The sequence below is a fragment of the Aplysia californica genome, unplaced genomic scaffold (assembly GCF_000002075.1).
Source record: "Aplysia californica isolate F4 #8 unplaced genomic scaffold, AplCal3.0 scaffold00375, whole genome shotgun sequence".
Lineage (NCBI taxonomy): Eukaryota > Metazoa > Mollusca > Gastropoda > Aplysiida > Aplysiidae > Aplysia > Aplysia californica.
The window spans coordinates 755,909-762,478 of NW_004797645.1; the positions used below are offsets into that span (position 1 = coordinate 755,909).

Consider the following 6,570-nt stretch of genomic DNA (forward strand, 5'->3'; position numbering starts at 1 on the left):
GAGAGAGAGAAAGGAAATGTTTTCTATCTGAATAGAACGAATGTTTTAATGAATGTTTCTAGTTACTCACGTTTCAACTTTATTGTGACCGTTCGTGAATTTCTATCGCATTGTATATTTTTAGCGAACACATTTCCAACCTAACTGCGAGACTGTTTTTCTCATATAAATTTGTACACATATGCATTTATATTATATGTATAATACTTTGTTTTACGTACACGCATGGCAATTAATTATTTTTAAGATGTGATGTCTTTTCCCTTGTAATGCGCATTGACCATCTTTTAGAAAATGGAAATGCGCAGTATAAATGCTATTTATTATTATTATTATTATTAATGTTGAATTTTGCCTGGGTAGCGAGAGATTTATCGATTTTAGGACCACCAAGGGATCTTTTACAAGCACAAATTGCACGCAGGACCTCCGAGACTTTTTGACCTTATCTGAAAAGGCTAGGTGTTCGATCTTACCTAGCCTAAGATCAGAGGTGGGGCTGAAAGACAGCAGTATGAAGGGGCTAAGGAGAAGCAGTAGAAAGGCTGCAAAAAGAGTCAGGAGCCCCAAGGAGGGGGTGTGGGGACGAAAGCAGACGACAGAACATGATTAGACAGCAGGAAAGAAGGTGAAAGGAGAAAAAGGTTATTTTAGAAAAGAAAATTTCTTTCGCTGTCAGGATTCAAACCTAGGACCTATTGAATGAGAGGTGAACACCATAACCTCTAGACCACGACAGCCCTCACATGTCTGGCTAAAACCTCTCACATATATATTTTTTTAGCCTATTGTCATCATGAGTGAGTTTTTCAATGCGTTAAGTAAGTGTTTTATCCTGTGATTGCAGGCAGATGACTGCCTCTCTTTTACTCATCAAGCAGATTCATGTGCACCTCTATAAATAAATAGCCCCAATGGTAGACACTTAAATTGCACATCCCCATTGTTAACACTTTCAAGGTCTGCCTGATTTTCAGGGGGAATTTTCCCTTTGCGTGAAGAAATAGAATTTCAACTTTACTTTTTTTTGTTATTGTGCCCATAAAATGTATGATATGATACCATCTTTGTCGTGATGTAGTAAAATGGTTGCGTTCATTTTGCACATTTTAATGTACGGTGCATCCAGATCTGGAACTATTAAAAATGTTGGGGGGGGGGGGGGGGTCAGAATTGAACAATATTAGACAGTTATCAAAGCGTGTCTATTTTCCTGTTCATTCCTGGACAGATCTCGTTTACTTATTGAAAAAGATATTTTTTAATGGATCTGCAAGTTCTGTTAGCTGACAACACTATTTGTTTACAGAAGGTATTCACGATCATAGGTTGCGAAAATAAAAGTGTCTTACATCTTAAACGATATATAAGCATCTAATAACACAGTCACCAGTGTCTCTCAGCCCTAGAGGAAGGAGTTCTTGTTTCGTGTTTAGTTTTAGTAGACGTTTTACAGCGCTCGCAACTACATACAGTAATATGAGCGACAAGGGGTGGATGTCAACAGAGAGTCCAAACTGGGAATCAGGCTTACTCTGCTCACCTCTCTAGCCTCAACAGCACAAAGAATGTTTCGACTATCAAGGCACCCCAGAAATATCAGGTCACAAGAGAGTGACAAACAAACCAAAGAAGTAGAAGAAAAATGACGATAGTAAGGATGAGGAAAGAAAAAGCAGCAGTTTCCTCTATGTTGTTCCGGCACAATACGAGCATGACATTGATAAATCAGACCATTTACAATTCTACTGTGCATAAGGTCATGTCAATATCCCCCCTTTGGGAATGGCCTGAAGATACTTCATTCATTAGCACTGCGCGGGGAGGGGGGTAGGAGAAAGGGGTTCGATTCCTGTTTGAGTATATACGCCTTTTTTTATCGAGCATCATTGTCTTCCCACTGAGATGGTACGTCGCCCTGCTCGAATTGCGTGTAATCTGTCACGTGCCAGACAGGATCAAGGCAGCCCGCCTTCTAACTGATTTAAGGCCATCTGCGGGTGAGATTATCCCCCATTTTTACCCAGTTTGACCATACATTTTTCCCCTCCATTTTTTAAACCTACATCCTTTTCCATCAAAGTTTCAAGCGTCCGCTTCATTCAGTTATGTTTCGAAGTCATTAAGAAAGGGGTTTTTAAGAGTATTTTGCAATTTAGGGTCTTGTTTTTTAATATTCTCTTCATTTTTTTTCTAATGTTTATTTTTCCGTCTTTAAATTACATCTTCTCCATTATTTTTCATCTGAATAGCATCATTATTTTACGCAATGTACGTCCATAGGTGACCTGTACTGAAATAGAGCCCTTTTTCAAGATAATGACAGAAAAACATTACTATCATTACTATCCAATCACTAAGGTCGTAGAATTCTTACAACCGATGGCAATAATAAATAATAAATAACATGAGCAAAGCGCATAATGTCCTAACTCTACAACAAGCTCTATACATTTTAAGATCTATATTATTAACACAGCAGAACCGAGATCACTCAGAAACTTTTTCGGTTTCCTGTGAAGCATACAGTGCAAACAGCCGATCAAGCGCTAAAGCACTAACAAGCTGACAAGACCTGTTGCTTTCTATAGCAGGGTACCCATTCCCATATGGGTAAATTGACAACAATTCGTGAAAGTGCCTTTCTCAAGTACACACCATCAACTCCCTGGCGGGGTTTCGAACCACAACCTCACGGTTGAAAGCCCAACAGCCTAAACTACTGAACAACCGACACCACACTGAATCACAAATAACACAATCACGCAGTTGCAGCTGTTCATCTTTCACCACAAAAATAATGAAATCAGAAAGAAAAAGACAAACGCTCCATTTTAACAAATTGAAAGCTCATGTTCTATTTTGTTTATACTATTGTTACTTCCTCATCTCTTGTCCGGCATGACATGTCTCAGCTGGAGCAGTAGGTGATGTGTGCCAGACTTGCCTCGAGACAGCTGGAAAAACAAAAGTATTCGGATTGTGAGGTCAGTGTTTGTGGGAGACTGGAACAAAGTTGTGTCCCTTCTCTGTCTCTCTCTCTCTCTCTCTCTCTCTGTCTGTCTGTCTCTCTCTCTCTCTCTCTCTCTCTCTCTCTCTCTCTCTCTCTCTCTCTCTGCTGCCATGTTGTTTTATGAAGGAAAATGTTTCTAGTTTCTGAAAGATATGTTTCTGAAAGATAAGGCACAAAAAATCAGACTTTAGGAATACAACAGTTTGACATCTAACAGAAAGAGACGTTGGACTGCACCCGTACTTTAAATAAAAATAGTTCAATACAAAACAAAGCCAATTTGTACAAGTCAAAATTTTGACGGTATTCCTGATTTAAAAAACAGAAAAAGGAAAAAGTTTTAAGAAATGTAATGCAGTAGATTGTTCTTGATAGAAAAGTAAGTGTAGGTGTTACGAAAAGCAACGTCATGTCTGCAGTAACTGCTACCCAGTGGCGGTGGGTAGTGAAGGGCTTACGGGCTTGAGCCCCTCACCCCCACCCCGTCCCCACCCCAAACTCTATCCCTTAGTGAATGAAAGTTTCTTGAATAACGAAATAAGCAGTTGAAACCGTTATAATCGTACACAATGAACACACAGTTATCAGCTTGGTGGATTGCACGTTTATCAAATCACTGTTGTCACCGCTTACAACTATAGTAACCTAACAGCCAATCAAATGTCGTTAGGGCTCAGAAAGAATAAGCCGGTTCCCACGCCCGTCTTTAATGAAACTCTTCTTGCAAAAAGGTAGAAGACTTCAAAAAAAATAACACTGCACAGAGGGCGCACGCTCTCCCAGCCCTGGCAATGGGGTGAAAGTTTACGACACACTTTCCCCCAGTGACCAAGATACCTATGCGCCCATTGGGCCTTTGTTAAGCGCGTTCTATTTTCCGCAACAACACGACTCAATCCACCTCATAGACGGTATGTGTTTGGAGTGCTGTGTGTTTGTGCCGCTGAGATTTAACAGTTATCAATTACATCAAACTACTTTTGAGGCAGCTTTTTCTTCAGATAAAAACTAATTAGAGAAATTTGGAGGTGAAACGGTTTCATACCCACAATCCAGAAGCTTAAATTTAACAAAGAACAAAGAGATAGAAGACAAAGGTGACTCTTCTCACTTGAATGTTCTCAAAATGCCGTGGCTCGCCGTGAGTATAGAAAAATCATCACTGTTTTGTTCTTATTGCTTGCTTTTTGGTGGTAGAGAAGTGGAAGAAACCTAAGCCCCACCCAAATCTTGGTCCACCCACCGCCACTGCTGCTACCGCCCTGATGTGACATACACATAAGATGGGACGAACTCGTGGTGTGACTCACACATAACAGTGGTATAAAACTTGGGGGAACATTTCCGAGGAGCTCTAATTCAATATAGGGGTTACATGGAGTCTTGGGACAAAATAAAAATGAATTCAAAACAAAATGTTTGTCGTGCTTCACACACTCTATATAGAGGGGGAAGAAAAAGCTATACAGTTTGAAAAAAAGCCAAAACGCATGTTCTATTCATCTTATCCAGTAAAAGTTAACGATGGAACCATTTGAATTATGATTGGCGGTGTGTATACCTTGTCTCCATCTCTGCTCGATTTGTCCTTGCTATGGGGAGACCTTGGATCGACATCACCATCGCCAGTAGATATAGAGAACTCTACACGCCATCATGGTCAGTAGATCTCACAGCACACTCTACACGTCATCAGGGCCAGTAGAAGATCTCACAGCACACTCTACACGTCATCACGGCCAGTAGAAGATCTCACAGCACACTCTACACGTCATCACGGCCAGTAGAAGATCTCACAGCAGACTCACTCTACACGTCATCACGGCCAGTAGAAGATCTCACAGCACACTCTACACGTCATCACGGCCAGTAGAAGATCTCACAGCAGACTCCACGCGTCTCAGTACATCTCACAGAAGCTCCTCCTGAAAAGAAAAACAACCAATAAGCCACCAACACCACAGAGTAAAGCCTGTATTACACGTTCAGATAAAACTGACAGTTGTCCGTCCTCTTTGTGATGAGAAAATAACACATGATGCAATCTCAACAATTTTTTCTGTGTGTGTGTGATCTTCAAATTCCAGCAAGAAAAATGTCATCCGCGAGTCATTTTGTTAAATTAGATACCCTGGTTTTATTTTTACGCTAGGATGATTTAGTTTTAGTAACGTTTTACAGCGCTCCCAACTGCATAAGGTCATATGAGCGCCAAGGGGTGGATGTCAACAGAGAAGTCCAAACAGGGAATCAGGCTTCCTCTACTCATCTCTGTAGCTTCAACAGCACAAAGTCTTCTTCGACCATTAGAGCACCCCAGAAATAGAAGTTTACAATAGAGTAACAAACATGCAAGAGAAGTAGAGGCAAAAATGACGATAGTAAGGATGAGGTAAGAAAAAGCAGCAGGCAGTTCCCTTTTGCTGTTCGGGCACAGTATGAGCATGACATTGATAAATGAGCCCATTTACAATTGTACTTTGCATAAGAACAAGGTTAATATCACCCCTTGGGGATGGCCTAAAGACACATCAGTCAGTAGCACTGCCCTGAGTGGGGTGGGGTGGGGGCTCCGTTAGTATGTAGTTTTAAAAAGTTTACAGACGAGAAGTATATCACCAGCAGCCGTCAGCTGCGATGAGACATGGTAAATGAAACAGTGGGATAAATTGTAACGGTTTAACGCTCCTTGCAAAACTGTAGTGAATTTTTTTTAATAACTAAGAGAACGTTAACTGATAGGCAAATCTTGTCTCTAGCATTTTTTAAACATTTCCCGGATATGTTCATCAGTTTTATGCTCGTACTCATTTCTTCGATCCCAGCTCTTTCCAACACTTCATTATGTCGTTACCGCAGAATTACTATGTTTTTAGTTTAGTTTTAGTAGAGGTTTTACGGCCCTCGCAACTGCATAAGGTCATATGAACGCCATAAGATTAGAGGTGTCACAAGAGAGTAACAAACATAAAAAAGGAGAAGGGGAGATAAGGACGATAGATGTTTGATAGGAAAGAAGGAGCAAAACACACCAGAGCACCCGCCAACCACCTACAATTACAAAGTTCCATATGACATTTCGACCGTTTTGAGTTACTAAGACCATGAGTTCAGAAACCGATTGTTTCATCTGCTTTATCAAAATCGTATGATTATTCGGGGTCATTATCAAGATATTTATTCAAAGAATTGCATACAAAAAAGCTTGACATGTTGTGGAACTCAAAATTTTTAACGTCAAATTTCTCACAAATAAGTATTGAGTAGATAGAACTTTGTGATTCTGAGGTAACGATTTGCGACAGCTGATTCGGGTCAGACTGACCTAGTTTGTAGTTGTCGACCTGCGAGGGAAAACGTCAGCCACAGAACAGTGGGAAGACCACGGGGTAGGAAGTTGTACGTGACGTCACAGTCTTGAAGCGCACGCTGGGTGAACACGTCTGGACCTGAAACATCACAACACACCATGACACAGAGCACGCCCTGTGGGAGAAACATCTAACGAGAATAACCTACAGGTGGGGAAGAGTCCCCCCCCTCCCCAAGCACACCCA

The 6,570-nt window shown here is 40.9% G+C and overlaps 1 long non-coding RNA gene across 1 annotated transcript; it reads right to left on the minus strand.

The window, feature by feature from the left end:
* Positions 1-2,832: 2,832 nt before the first annotated feature.
* LOC101863360 lies at positions 2,833-6,445 on the minus strand. The gene is made up of 3 exons (XR_220709.3): positions 6,339-6,445; positions 4,575-4,938; positions 2,833-2,957 (listed from the first exon to the last, which is right to left on the minus strand). It is a non-coding gene; the product is annotated as an uncharacterized LOC101863360 (long non-coding RNA).
* Between the last annotated feature and the right edge of the window lie 125 nt (positions 6,446-6,570).